This window comes from Alligator sinensis, unplaced genomic scaffold, assembly GCF_000455745.1.
Source record: "Alligator sinensis unplaced genomic scaffold, ASM45574v1 scaffold811_1, whole genome shotgun sequence".
Classification (NCBI taxonomy): domain Eukaryota; kingdom Metazoa; phylum Chordata; order Crocodylia; family Alligatoridae; genus Alligator; species Alligator sinensis.
In genome coordinates, this window is record NW_005842579.1 from 794,010 (window position 1) to 808,824 (window position 14,815).

The 14,815-nt window shown below is 50.4% G+C and overlaps 1 protein-coding gene across 8 annotated transcripts in view; it reads right to left on the reverse strand.

The window, feature by feature from the left end:
- Positions 1-10,843, reverse strand: part of MEF2D (myocyte enhancer factor 2D) — a 101,270-nt gene extending 90,427 nt beyond the window's left edge. For 2 of the 8 annotated variants that reach the window (XM_014524171.2, XM_025214346.1), the window contains exon 1: positions 10,646-10,841. The gene's annotated coding sequence lies outside the window, so the exon portion shown is untranslated. Of the gene's footprint in view, positions 1-3,333; positions 3,542-10,645 lie in introns of those variants that run through there. The other 6 variants (XM_025214344.1, XM_006032586.3, XM_025214347.1 and 3 more) reach the window with 5 other exon arrangements.
- Positions 10,844-14,815: the final 3,972 nt, after the last annotated feature.

The window sequence follows — 14,815 nt, forward strand, 5'->3', positions numbered from 1 at the left end:
CTAAGATCACCACCTGCCAAGGTCTAGTCCAGTGTTCTAGCCACTAGGACACACTGCTGGAGTGGTGCAAAGAGAAATCTAGCACAACACCACCCATGTGAGCCACCCCACTGGACTTGATGCCCCCTTGTCTCTGCCAGCACAAAGCAGGCATAAAAAGCTCCTAAATCCCCTCCACCATGCACAGATGCCTCAGTGCCAATAAGAATCAACCCTGTTGATCCTACAAGTTTATCAGGGGTGACCACCAGCATCTGGGGGAATGTTTGTTCACCAGAGCGCCCCAAGGGATGACGAGGTCGAATGGTCACAAACTACTTCAAGATCGTTTCAGGCTGGACATAAGGAAGAACTTCTTTACTGTCCGAGCCCCCAAGGTCTGGAACAGCCTGCCACCGGAGGTGGTTCAAGCGCCTTCATTGAACACCTTCAAGATGAAACTGGATGCTTATCTTGCTGGGATCCTATGACCCCAGCTGACTTCCTGCCCTTTGGGCGGGGGGCTGGACTCGATGATCTTCCGAGGTCCCTTCCAGCCCTGATGTCTACGAATCTGTGCTGGTGCCAGTTTCCACTCTCCCAAAATCAGAGGCCAGAAACAAAATAAACCCAATACAGCCAACAATTCACGCTAGGGTGCGAGAGCTACGCAGACAGAGCCACTCCCTCCTCTGGCATTCAGGGCCAGCTGAAAGCGGGTGAGGATTTCAGCCTCTCTGACAGACCAAACCAGATCGCAGCCTTTTTTTTCATTGGTTCCTTCCAGAAACATTGGGGGCAACTTCTCCAAGCAGGGTCCCCTCCGTTCCTGCTGGAAGCAGTCTGCATCCGCCTGCTTCTCTCCTCGAACATGCCACTGGCTTTCCCAGCTGTGGACAGAGCTCTGTTCCCAGGAATTTCAGAAGGAGCCATGACCTCTTTCCAGGATTGTACAGTATATGGTGGCAGGGAGCCAAGGTTAATTATGGAAGAGGAAAAGAGATGAGATGCAGTTGAAAAGGACTGTCTTCACATGCGCACGAAGCAGAGGCACAGCCCTCTGTTCTCCCAGCCTGGAGGTGCAAAAAGCATTGCAGAGGAGAGGGATGCCAGGAGATGCCCAAGCCCAAAGTAAGGGGCTGCTTCTCCTGCCTCTGGGCCCCGATTCTCAGATCTGCTAAGGTGGCTTTGATACCCAACAAGAACTGGGATTGCTCCCCAGCACCTTGGTACCATCAGAGCTGCATAAAGCCATTGAGGGAGAAAAGAACAGCCAGGCTGTCATTTTGTACCCGTCAGGCTAGGAACAAGTGTTGCATTTAATTCCTAGACTAATTGTACCTGGGTTTGTCCCAGAGCAGAAATATCCCTGGATTGTCAGGTGCACACATCACCCTTCTCATCAGGGTTTAGTAAATGGCTGAATACAGAGCCGCTTTTCTGCTCTTGATTCAATGACACAATCCCAGGATAACTGGACAGATGCACTTTGCCATATCCCAAGATAACCTGTTGGCACTTCTTATCCCGTGAATCTTTTAAGGGTTTGTCCCAAGACAAGGGACATGGATGTCGGAACGATCATGATGAAATGGTTTCTCCCAGAACAAATGACACTCCAGCTGCAAAGAGACGGGTGAGCCCAAGTAGCCAATTCCTGTGCTTTGAACAGGAGTCTCACAGCGGTGACTGCTTTATGGGCAGCCCCATCTCCTGAAGTTGCATGACAATGCAAAAAGCCAGGTTATTCTTTAGAAGAAAATAAGTTTATAGCTTTTGTAACCACAAAGAAAGGCTTGGAAGAGGTGACCATGAAAGGCAAGCAGAAAGAATTCCGCTTAATGCCTCTATCAGCCTCACAAATGTGTCTTTTTTCAGACGATCCCACAAGTTTCCAGGGCCCAACTAATGATTTGTCACCAGCCAGGAGGTGACATGATTGAGACTAGAGCCCCGGGGTTCTGTTCTGCCATGTGACCTCACACTTAGCCTCCATGCCTCAGTTTCCCCAAGCTGCAACATGAGGATTGAGATGCTGATTCCCTCTCAGGCCAGGCTTCCAAAATCCTCTGATGAAGAGGGTTTTATGGCAGCTATTCAAAGCAGGAAGGGCATTCATTTAGTCCTAGAGAAGACATCCCACAGCCAGCCAGGGTCTGACGACCCCAGACATGAAGGCCCCTTTATTTGCTGGTGTGACATAAAAGAGCCTTTTACTCTAGAAGCACTGCCAGCTCGTGTGCGGGTGTTTGCAAGCTCTCCACCCCAGCTCTGCATGTCAGATCCAATGCCCCTCGAGAGCCTGAATTCATCATCCAGACTAGGTCCCCTCTCCAGTAGTGTCTAAACTGGCCAGATCCAGCCTCAAGTTGGCAACCAGCAGCTAGCCAGCCCTGTCGCCCATCGGCAAACTTCATCTCAGTGGAAAAACATCCGAGGGGCAAGCGATTCTCACTCAGGGTGGAGGGAAGGGCCTTCAAGGAGGGGACTGGTCTATAGGTCCTTCTTGTAGTGCACAAGGGCTTTAAGGCTTGTCTTCCAGCTAATCTGGGTTAATACACCCAGGTTAAAACCTTAGTCTGAGCAAAAAGGCAGCTGTCACTATCACACAGACTAGGCCAGCAAGACAGCTTCTCGGTTCTCCCCCCAACTAGTTAAGCGCACAAAGTCTCAGTTGCCTTTTACCTCGGGTTAGCTTAACATGGGTCAGACACCCACATTCTCCAAGCACGAATGACAGCGCTGGTCCCCCCCAGAGTCTGCCCTCTCGGTGGGCCAGACAAAGGGAGCCAAAGGAGACAGAAATGACTTGCAGAGACAGAGTCGCAAATAGAACCCAGGTGTCCCGACTCCTACTCCAGTGCTCGCGCCACTGAGACGCCCCGTCTCTCACCTTATAAATATTCTTCCCAACTTGAAGGAAAGTGCAAATCCACAGGAGGTTTTCAACACCCCTGCGAACATTGGGCTGAAGAGGTCTGGTCACTCAGAGTCACAGGGGGGAGGGACACTTCCCTTCCATTTCTGGTCCTTTGGGGCACATAGGAGTCATCTCAGACACCCGCTACCACGAAGGATGGGGAAAGCATCTGAATCACCTAAGTGAACGCAATCCCCCCCAACACAAATGAATATGCCCGATACCTTCATTCTGCAGGTGTTAAGGGCAGGCGTCATCTCCCCCCTAACTGGATAACAAGCTCCCAACCAGATCCGAACAAAGGATTAGTCAAAGGCAGTTTAGAAAGATTAAGGCTGGGTTTAGTTGTCAAACATTTTCCATAGGGATTGACCGGCAGAGGAGAAGCCCCAGTTGCCAGCCGCCCAGTACAACAGTTGCACCCCTGCACTCACTTGTGATCATCTCAGTTGTGATTTCACGTAGCTCCCTTGTCAGAGGCTGTTTCCAAGGCCTGAGCTGCAAAGTACCCTCCCATCCAGCACCTTCAAAAGGGGCTTCAAATCAGGCACCCTTCATTCACTGAGACCATTTATTTGCACTGCTGTCATGTCTAGGATGTCCGAATCACAGGCCCTGACCTTTGGCCCCAGGGTGCTGGAAGCTGTACAAATAAAACACAAAAAAAAAGCTACAGTGCCAGCCTCAAAGAGTTCACAAGCATGTTCCCCACCCCAAACATCCAGAACTGCTGAGCCAGGTCCCCCATCTGCAAAAAGAAATCATGAGATCTCTAATGGGGCCATATGATCCAGCTATTGTTTGCAACTGTAAAGGCAAGAAACTGGCTCTTCGAAAAGGAAAGCTGAGCTTCTCACATCATCATATGAATCTGGACACTGGCAGTTTACAAGGGGGAAATAAAATCCTGCTAGATACTAGGGAGAGTCACTATTTGGATTTGATAATATGAAGCTTGGGCGTGTGATTAGCTTAGAAGGAGGAGCTTTTCAAAGGAACCTAATTTCAGCAAAATCAGAAATAACAGAGGCCTGGAAAGGAAGGTGGGGCAGTTCGGAGAGACGGGAGGGAATATGAAAACATCCATGTGAGAGCCTAGAAAACAAATCCAATGAAGATGTTTGGAGCGGATCCAGCTGTTTACTGGTGACGCACAAGGAGGTATAAATAAGGAGCTGGTTGGAATTGGGTTCGCAGGCCGCTCGCCCTTATCTCATCAAATCTCAGAACGGAGCGTCCCCAGAAGCAAATCTTGAGAAAACCAGATGCAGAAGGGAAAACAACAAAAACACGAGGAACTTCGACTGAATCCCGTCAAATACCAAGCAGTTGGACCAGCACTGCCAGCTGCTGGCTTACTGCCCCCCATTAGCCAGTACAGGGTAGGAACGCCATCATCGCTCCCCATGGCCCCTCCAGGTAATGACCTCAATGATGGTGTCATCTACAGAGCCTCTACTACAACCTCTGAACTCAAAACATATAGGCAAAAAAAAAAATAAAATCAAGCCTATTGCTAAGGCAGTAGCAACCAATTCACCCAAAACCCCTCCATGGGGTTCAGGGTCATGACCTGACATCACTTTAATGCTGCAATTAATTCTCTGGGTCCTTCACACTTGAGTCCCAAGCCTCCCTGCACACCCACAGCCCTGTTACCGCACCTCCCCGGCTCCTGGCACTAGCCTCCTCTTTGTCTGCGATCTTATGGGCAGGGACAGTCTCTCATTGGCACCCGGGCAGCTCCAAGCACGGCTGCATCCTGCTGCTGCAGTCACGCCAATGCCTCTCACCAAATAGCAGAGAGGAGGATATAAAAAAAAAAAAAAAAATACAGGCTGCCTTTGCACCCCATCCAGCAGGGAGAGCTCCCCTAGCACCCCTGCTCCTCCTCCATCCCCTGACTAGCACTTCCCATGCATTTCTGCAAGCACTGGCCAGGACTTGGGACTGGTCTGCTTCCCTCTAACAAGCTTCCCAAACACAGAGCCTTTCAATGCATGCCCCCCCCCACAGCCCCTGCCGCTGGAATCCGCTCTCCAGGGATTGCTGCCTGGCAGACGCGGTTGCTATTTTTAAATCCAAAAGGAAAAATAAAAAAAAGGCAGACTCTACCTCTCTTCCCAGTGCTGGGAACATGGGGCTGGCCTGCTCCAGGGCATGTGGCTATCCCTTCACAGAGGGGTAGCATTTGTGCTGGAGATGGGGGTTCAACTCTCTGGAGCCCCGGGGTCGATGATTGGGTTTTTAAATGCCTCCAGATCCCATCCTTGCTGGTTGGGGGTACTGCTCTTGGGGGAAGGTGACATCACCTGCAGGCTCTGAGCATCAAAAAATCCAGGCTGCCATGAAAATAGGAGGCATCTCTTGCTTCCAGATGCCTCATTCCTCTATCCGTCAAGGTGAACGGGTAGCACCCCACCCATCCTCTCTTACTCTGACATATGCCAAGGCCTTTCCATGCTACTAGGAGCCTTGACAGTGAAGTGAATTTGGGACACCCAGTGTCAAGCCTCTTTAAGCAGCCAAGGCGGCTTGGAGGAGAACATGATCTCTCACCTGCCTCGACCATCTAGGGCAGCAACTCCACCGTCAATGGACACTCAAGCACTGACTCATTGTTCCACAGGTTTCCTCCAGCAAGCAGAGTTTATGAGCAGATACAGACAACCTCACCCCCATCCGAAAGCCAAAATAAGCTAGAATCGGCCTGTGTCTTAAATCCTTCCCGCCTGCAATAGCTGAGAAAGGAGCAGTGCAGCAAATTTGGAGAATTCAGAGTTCAACGCCAAAGAAACTCAGGGTCAGGCAGAGAAACACACAGCAAAGGCAGCCCTGAGAGCAGTGGCCGCAGGGCCTGATGAGCCATATCGCTGTACTCCAGGGCCAGGGCCCTAATCACAGTCCCCATTTACAATCAGGAGCAATTTTTACTGACTACCAAGGGAAATGGCAGGTCCGTCATTCCTTGATGAGCAAAGCCAAGCTGCTTTCTGGAACAGCAGCCTCTGTCCAGTGCAAGTTGTTGAAGGGAAGTAGGGGGAATACTTGATGGCCTCCAGTATTTTGGAGGTCACACAAGGAGATCTGGAGTTCCCACTAGGAGATCTAAGAGATTTGAAGGCCAGGTGGATCTGTGACTCGTATAGATAGGGCGCTCAAGGCCCAGAAATCCCATGTAGGTTATATTAAAGCAGCAAAGACAGCACAAACATAGCTATATCATCGGGACCCGCAACCCCCTCCTACTCTCCCCCAAAGCTGACCGCCAAGGCAATGTGACCAGCCCAGGTCGTTCAAGACATCCATGTGGAAGATTCTCATCCTGTCATGCCTGCCAATACCTGGGGGACACGGTTTTCCCATCTTGTATCAACTGGTTTCATAATAGAAGTCTCTGGACAAGAAGCAGCCAAAGGTTTAAAATAAAAGAAGCAAAAGAGCAATGAAAAGAAAAAAGCAGTATTGGAAACTTACTGAGGAAGTGGGCTGCCTGGTCCGGCAATCTGCTGGTCCCTGCTGGTGGGAAAGTCTATAAATCTCTATGAAAGATATAATGCCCCTCCCTTGCTATCCCCCGAGGACTGAAAACCCAGGCTGGATGCTGCCGCGTTCTTACCGAGTCTGGGCTTCCTGCCACGATCGGCAGCGGCTCTGGGGGTGTGGAAAAAAAAATGTTTATTTTGGGGGACAAGGGGAAAAAAAGAAAAAAACCCAAAAACTCGCCATGTACAAACTGCGAAGGCCAAGAAAAAAAGTGTTTCTGTGACTGGCCAAGCCCACATGCACGGGAGAAGGGGTTTTGTGTAAAGATCCAAGGTTTCTGGTGGGAATGTGGAGCTTACTCAGTATGTTTTTTCCTGGGGTTTATGCCTAGAGAGCGGAACAAGCTCTCATTCATGCACCTCATTCACGCACCCCAGGGAGGGTGTTTCCATGTTTGTCAAAATAGCCTAAAACATAGGGCGGTGGCTCAGGAGAATGGATGCAATGGCTGCAGAGCTGGGCTAGGAGGCAGCAGGCCAGGGCACTGGTTTGGAGCGGCCCCCTGACCCTACAGGTCCCCTTCGGCAGCTGACCTCTTCGTACTGGAAGAGCTCGGCTTCCTGCTTCCTGAGCGGAAGAAAATCCCCTGGTTGCACAGGGTCCACGACACACAGCTGAAAAGCTTTGCCTCCATGGCCAATCTCACATGTACACACACACACGCACGCATGTGCATGTGTATGAATGCATGGATGAACATGTGCGAATGCATCCTCCCAGCCCCTGCCAATCCCAGCCTCGCCGCATGGTGGGAAAGGTGAATGAGCTCAGCTTTGAAAGTACAATCTATGGGCTGAGTATCCCTGCCCCTGTCCCTTGCCAAGAGCCTGCCATGCTGCCAAGATGGCATTAGGAATTACAGAAGATACAGAGGAGGAAAAGCATCCTCCCACCGTGACCCAGATTCAGCTCCAACTTGATCCTTCCGTGAAGTCATAATCCTACAGGCTCTTTTTTTTTTTTTTTTGGTTCATTTTTTTAAAATCCATCCCTATGCGTTGCCATGGAGATGCCTGGGATGCTATAATTTCAGCAGCAGAGACTCCAGAGCAGGGGAATGGATGGGTAGCACAGGGAGGTGGGGGGGAGAGGGGGGGGACGGACACGACTTGTATCAGCTTTTGGTTTAAGCCACATAAGACAGGTGATGGCTTTGGTGTGAAGGCATCGGCCAGGCCCACAGGCTCCTTGGGTGTCAGTATGCCAGCCTGTAATACTTCTTTCCCTGCTCCATTTGATCGGGTACCTCTTTGGGGCAGGGACCAGGCCCTGGGCGGTGAGATTGCACCTAATAAAGGATCTTTGCTTTAGCAAGAGGTGGGAAGAAACATGCGCAGAATCCCTGAACCAGTCCCTCCAGGGGGGAACAGCCCGGGATCCACCCGCCTCTTACCAGTACGAGGAGGGTCACAGACTAGACCAGCTCCCAGGCGAAAGAGGAAGACCCCAAGGCATCAACAGATACCAGGGCAGCAGGAACCTTGCTGTAGACAAGACACCCGCAGCCGCTGGAATGCACTGGAGGATTGAGCCTGCACTGTAATTAAGGGAAGCTGAATATCAAAATCCTTTAAAAGTGGGGGGAAAACAGTGGATACACTGGGGGGCAGCTGGTTTCACATGCAAAGCTGCACCAGACAATAGCCTCTGTGGAAGCTACCAGTTCAAACCAATCCCCCTTGTCACCCCACAGTTTAGGACCCCACAGCCTATCCGCCGGACAACACTGCAGCCTTCTCTTTAACCATGTAGGAGACAGGCCAATGTAATTCAGGCCCAGGTGCCCCAGCCGTTGAAGCACAGAGTTCAGGCAACGATGCACCCTGGGCACCAGCACACCCTGCGCAGGTCATGTGAGCTCAAGCGAAGGCAGTTCCCACCACTGTGACTGGGTGGAGGTGCACGGGTGTCAGGCAGAACAGCAGTTTGGTATTCACGTAAAAAATGAGACCCATTGTAAACACGGCCTAACGGCCCGTGACCTTGCTTCAAAGCCACGCATGTGTCCTTTTCCCTGTTCATTGGCTGCCCCCACCCCTTCACTGAGCCCTGGAGGAAGCCAGAAAGCCCCTGGGATTCTGCAAACTCCCCCAACCCAAGCCACCCCCGCCCACGTGCCCTTGCAACAGGCACGAGGGGAGAAAATGGGCTTCTGGTCTGACATGCAGCACCTGGGAGCGGATGGTAGAGCACAGGGCCCCACGGCCAGCAAATGAGAGACACCTATTTACAAGAGTGGCAAGGGCCTAGGACGTCGATCAGTGCAGGGGAAGGCAGCACCTGGCCCCAGCCTGGGAGCTGATGGCCACTGAGGCACCAGCATCACTTTTAGGAGTGTCCTGAGCTGCTGCCTCTACTCAAAAACATCCCCAAGCAGCATTTGCATAACAAAAAGGCACCGCAAATCAGTACACATATAGCATCACATTAAGAATACATGCAAAGCACCCTCCTCACCTCGCCAGGGACCTGCTACACACCAAGGGCAGAGGAACCGATGTTCCATTGCTCTTTTCACCGAGTGCAGGGAGAGGAAAAACCTTCCCCCCCCACAAAGGGAAGGTCCTTCCTGACCCCCAGCTGTTTGAAGCTGGGGCATGCCCAGAAGCATGAGGGTGCCAAGCCCTTGGACAACTCTTGTGGAACTCTTGATTGGCTCCTTATGCAGATGCCTCTCCCATTCTCTGCAACTCTGCTAAGCTCCTGAACTCTACAACCTTTACACTGCTGCCTTCTATCCTTGGGTTTAAATGTAACCCCTTCTGGCATCTTCAAATGCCTCAGGGTCCTTCTCTTGTTCCCCCCCCAAATATCCCCCTGAAACTGAGACAGCTTCTAATATCTCAGCCGTTAATACCAGACGGTCCCCTGGGGCTTTCTGAAGGAATGCAAGGTCCAGGTCTCTCAATTCAGCTGCAAGGCCGGGAGAATGGCCATTTCTCCTCAATCCCCGCTTCCCAGAGTCCCGTGAGCACAAGAAAATTGCTGCTTGTGTTCAGGGGAAAAAGGAAAAGGAAACTTAAGGCCCGGAGGTTTACAAGCCTGGGATCCAGTGTCCCCTCTGCTCTTGCAAAGCTACGAATCCCCAAGGTTTCAAAGCTAGAAGGGACGTCCCTTTGGGATGCATTGTAAATCTCATGATGTTTGAGCCAAGCTCAAGACTGTGGGACACCGGGCACTGGCAACAGGATGCCCACGTCAGCCCTAGCCCCTCTCTACTGGGACATTGTCTGCGCTGGGGCAAGCTGGGAAGTGAAAGGTCAGATACGAGTAGCGCAAAAGGGGAGTACATGTGGCTCTAGATGGCAGGGAGAGGTGCTTCCAGTCCCTCATGCCACCACAAAATGCATTATGCCCTTAGGGTCCAGCTTGAGTCAGTGGGGCCTACACACACACACACACACACACACACACACACACACACACACACCCCTCTCTCTTCCCTCTTAGCAGGCAGCATGGAGGGGTCATCCCAAGGGGCTACTCTATTCCCCAGGCCCAGAGATTCCCACCTGGCCACTGCCATCTCACACCTCCCCCTCCAACCCACCTGCACCCAGTGACTCACATCCCACTCCTGAGAGTCAGATACGGGGGGCAGGAGGGGGGAACATGAGGAAGGATGGAGAAGAGGGAGCAATCAGCTTGCGCGCTCTGTTCTCCCACCCGCTGGCCGTGCCAGCTTGGAGCTGCTGTACCGTAACATGTAGGAGGCTCGGCTTATGTTTTAGCAAGGATAATGTTCCTTTTAAGTCTGAGCCACCCAAAATAATGACGGCTCGGAGAAGACAGTCTCCCCCCCACCAAATCTCCAACGGGATCAGCAGCCGTGGTGCAAGCACCCAGAGTAGAGGGGCTTGGCATAGGTGCATGGCTTCCCCCCCTTGCCCCACCCAGCACCAGTCTGTGCTGGGGGCCCGATTCCCTGCTGCCCAATGCCTCCCACAGGCTTGTGCACCTCTTCCGAGTGATCCTCTTCCTTCTACACCCCTTCCTGCACCCATGCATGGCTGGGACTGCAATGGGGGGGGGGGGGGGGGGGGGGGGGGGGGGGGGGGGGGGGGGGGTCAGGGAGGGATAATCAAGCCCTGCCTCTCTGGGGAGCATGCCCCAGGGTTAGCCTGCAGCGTGGACCCTTCTCTGTCCCTCCACCAGCCCAGGGAAAAAGGACTAGGAACCACATTTAGGTGGCAAACTTACCCTGCCAGGTCTCAGGAATCAGAGGCCATGTAGCTGAGTCCATGCAGTGCCAGCAAGCCCGGATCCAGCGACACAGTGGCTACCCCAGGTGCCGGCCAGTGAAGCTCCCAGCATAGACACTCCCAGCTAAATTTTATCCAGAGCCCCACCCTGAGTCACGCCAGCCGGTTAGCAAAGGGCACACGGAGAGATACGCCAGCTCCCAGTGACGGGGGCCAAGAGGCAAGCCCATTTGTTCCTATTCTATTTTAAAAAGCAAGGGGCTCCAAGAAACACCCCCCCACACACACATACATACACTTTCCCTGCTGGAGACGAAGGCGACAGATTTCTGCAAAGCGGCGCGGGAGCGACACTCCGCTAGGAGTCTTGGCAGCAGCTCTTGGATGGGGCTCTGGATATTTTTGAACCAGCGGGTAGAGAAAAGACAGCTTTCCATGTAGATAGCTGCGAGAATAGAGGCAGGGTGGCTGGGTGAGGGTTGGGGAAGGCCAAGCTCATGTTTTAAGGTAGTGGACTTGACTCCTAGAAAGAAAATAGGCCTAAATCTCACCCGTACCCTGGGAACCAGACTCCATGCAAGCATGGCCTGATATCTCCTAGCAAGACATGCCATGGGGCTTTTAGACACCCTTATTTAGCTGCTGAAAGAGCACAGAGCTGCCAGGCAGATCCAGGTCTGCTTTGGAGCATCAAAAATCCAGTGCAGGGAGATGGCATGATTCAGACACCAATTCAACGTGGGTTCCCCAGGTTTCAGGCCACCCGCTCTCTCCATCTACATCCAAGAATAAAACAGCATCTGACCAGATCTGCCTAACATTCAACACAGGGTGGAAGGGGTGGCATCCATTAGTCTGCAGCAGAGAAGGATACAGTGGGATTTGCTCACACAAAGGGGTGTTACGGCATGGCCTCAGGAGCCCAGAACTGGGCTCCTCAGTCGCATGAGGACCCATCAAGCCTGACAGACGTCATCCTCGATTGCGAGGGACCACCGACAATACAGAATGGCCATCAGTTGCTCTCACAGGGGACAGGACAAGGAGGAAACTGCCATCCAGGAGAGGGAGGTGAGAGGTCTGGGAGATCATGCTAGCTGGGATGAGATTCAGGCTGGATCAGGAGAGCTCCAAACACCTTCAATGCCATGCACCAGAGCTTGGGAACATGCTGACCCTATCCAATTTCCTGTTATCAAAATGGCTGTATTGTCCAGTATACAACATGCCTTGCTTCCTCCCCCCATAAAACAGCAGCCGGGAATTGCCATGCACATTATGTGCAAGAAACACAGCAAGAGCAGAGTCTGCCAGTTAGAGGCAAAAGTAACCCACCGGGAGCAGAAGAGAGTGCAGGCTGGGCTCCCTTCTGCTGCTACTTAGTTACTTCTTACAAGGAAAGGTCTTTTTTTCTTCCTCTCAAAAAAAAAAAAAAAAAAAAAAAAAAAAAAAAAAAAAAAAAAAAAAAAAAAAAAAAAAAAAAAAAAAAAAAAAAAAAAAAAAAAAAAAAAAAAAAAAAAAAAAAAAAAAAAAAAAAAAAAAAAAAAAAAAAAAAAAAAAAAAAAAAAAAAAAAAAAAAAAAAAAAAAAAAAAAAAAAAAAAAAAAAAAAAAAAAAAAAAAAAAAAAAAAAAAAAAAAAAAAAAAAAAAAAAAAAAAAAAAAAAAAAAAAAAAAAAAAAAAAAAAAAAAAAAAAAAAAAAAAAAAAAAAAAAAAAAAAAAAAAAAAAAAAAAAAAAAAAAAAAAAAAAAAAAAAAAAAAAAAAAAAAAAAAAAAAAAAAAAAAAAAAAAAAAAAAAAAAAAAAAAAAAAAAAAAAAAAAAAAAAAAAAAAAAAAAAAAAAAAAAAAAAAAAAAAAAAAAAAAAAAAAAAAAAAAAAAAAAAAAAAAAAAAAAAAAAAAAAAAAAAAAAAAAAAAAAAAAAAAAGCATATTATATTCTGGGGCATGTTTTATGTAAGAAAATACTTGCTTGTAGAACAGATTTGGAGCAAGAAAGCAGCGATCAAGCTTGGAGTGCCCTGCAAGACTGTAGCCCCTGGCAAGGCAATGAGCTGGCTGGCACCTTCTCCTTTTGCCAGGACTATGAGCAGAGCAAGGATCTTGAGAAAGCCTCATTCCTCCTACAAGGAACTTACTGTCTCTTTTCTCTAGTGAGTGATTCACCAAGGTCAGCATACAACAATATAGGCCTCGATCTACACGTACGGCTGGGAACATCATTACCTCCTCCTCTTGAAACCCATTGTCTCTCCAGCATCTGCCTCCCAGTGTGCAGGCCACTTTCTAACCCCAGCGTGCCTTTTATCAGAGGGCCTCTGCTCCTGAAATGTGGCAAGCCCTTCTTCCAATGCTGGTGTCCCTTTCCAATACTAGCATTACTCCCCTGTTGACTGCCTCACATCAGTTTCCAGATCGAGGAGCCTGGATCTATTCCCAGCCTCGCTTGTTTTATTAACACAGAGGCAGCCAGTCCTAGGGCAGAGGTGGTCGCAAACATCATACAGACAATTTCCTCTCCCAGACATCTCGCCCCAATGCCAGACCTCCAGAAAGCATCTGTGACAGCAGTATACAATACATCTTTTAGAGGCTTACAATGCCTTGCCCTACACAGAATCCTTCGACCAAGCCACCACTGTGCATATTTCTGCCAAAACTAAACACTTGCTCACACGCGGAGAGTTTGGAAGGCCTCAGTGTATGGCATAAATGCAGCTCATGCCATAAATGCAGCTCAACAGCAGCCTGACCTTGTAGTGAAAACTAGCACACCAAAACCTGGGTTTAATAGCTGGCTCTGCCACCAACTCTCTGGTCAACCTTGGTCACATCTCTGAACAAGACTAATCATCCTTATTGGCTTGGCCTAGTTACACCGCAAGTGTTTCAGGGTGAAAACTCTCCAGTATAATGAGCGTAGCCCCCTTGGAAAACCTAAAACAAGGACCCAATCATGGAATCGAAAGCACCAAAGAGACTGTGACCATCAGAAGGCAGGGACAAGCCCCAAGGAAGGGAGTCTTAACACTCACTGCAAGCCCCACATATGGGCCCCGACACTGGGGTGAGATCTGGAGTAACCTCCTCCTGCAGCATCAGCCAGGGGCAGAACAAGCCCGTGAGGCTTTCCTGAAGAGCCAGAGCCGGTTTCCTTGCTAACCCCAGGGCTGCGACTCAGACAAGAAGCCGGTTTCTGTGTTCAGGGGCGTTGTCGCGGATCTGCATGTAATAAGCGGCTTGGAGACAAGTTAAATTACAGCCCTGTCACGTTGACCGGTAGGTGTGTTGAGGCAGCTTTCATGACCATCACGTGCCGGGAGCCACACCGGTCTCCTTTCCAGTGGGAACGCCCGCCTAATTACCCAGCTCTGGAAAGGGGGCCAGGTCCAGGGGTTAAGAGTGCACATCCAGGAACCCAGGAGTCCTGGACTCTGCACCCGGAGGCTCTTGGCTAAGATCGAGGCCTCGCCTGCGAAGCGTCGGCGTTATAAAAAGTTCCATCCTTTGCTATTTCTACACTGGCCCCAACACCTTCGGCTGATGCGTTACAGCCACCGTGGCCGCCCATGGCTTATCCCAGGAGGGCAGGGAGCCCTCTGGGTTTGTACAGTCCCTAACACAAGGAGGGCCTAGGTCCACGGCTCAGTTTCCTCCATGCCACGACAACACAATCAGCAATCACAATATCTCCCGTGCACTACTAAGACTGTGGATTAATCCTCCCTAGACCACAAAGCAGGATGCAGCTTGTCTCACACCCGTTGCAGGGAACAAGCAGGATGTGTGGCCCACAGCCCTGAGAGTGCCCTGAGAACTGCAGGCTTTGTAAGTGGATTGTCTCCTCATACTTCAGCTGGTCCTGGAGCAGACAGCTCTTCTGAGGGTGTAAATCGGCAGTGATGACGCACACAGGTCAATGGGCTTTTATCAGCTTCCGCCAGCTAGGGGGCAAAGCTAAGCCCAGCAGCCTGTGTTAACTTCAGCTCCCAGGTTTCCCAGACCTGGAGCAGCGACATGGTATAAGATCACCCCAGTGACTGTCATGAGGATGCTGACAACCTGCTCTTCCCAAGTCAGAGAGGCACAGGTTGTTCTGCCATTCATCCCATCACCGCCTTTGGTTTCCCCACCTGTTCGTGGATAGAATATGTCTCCCCACTATTTTGTACA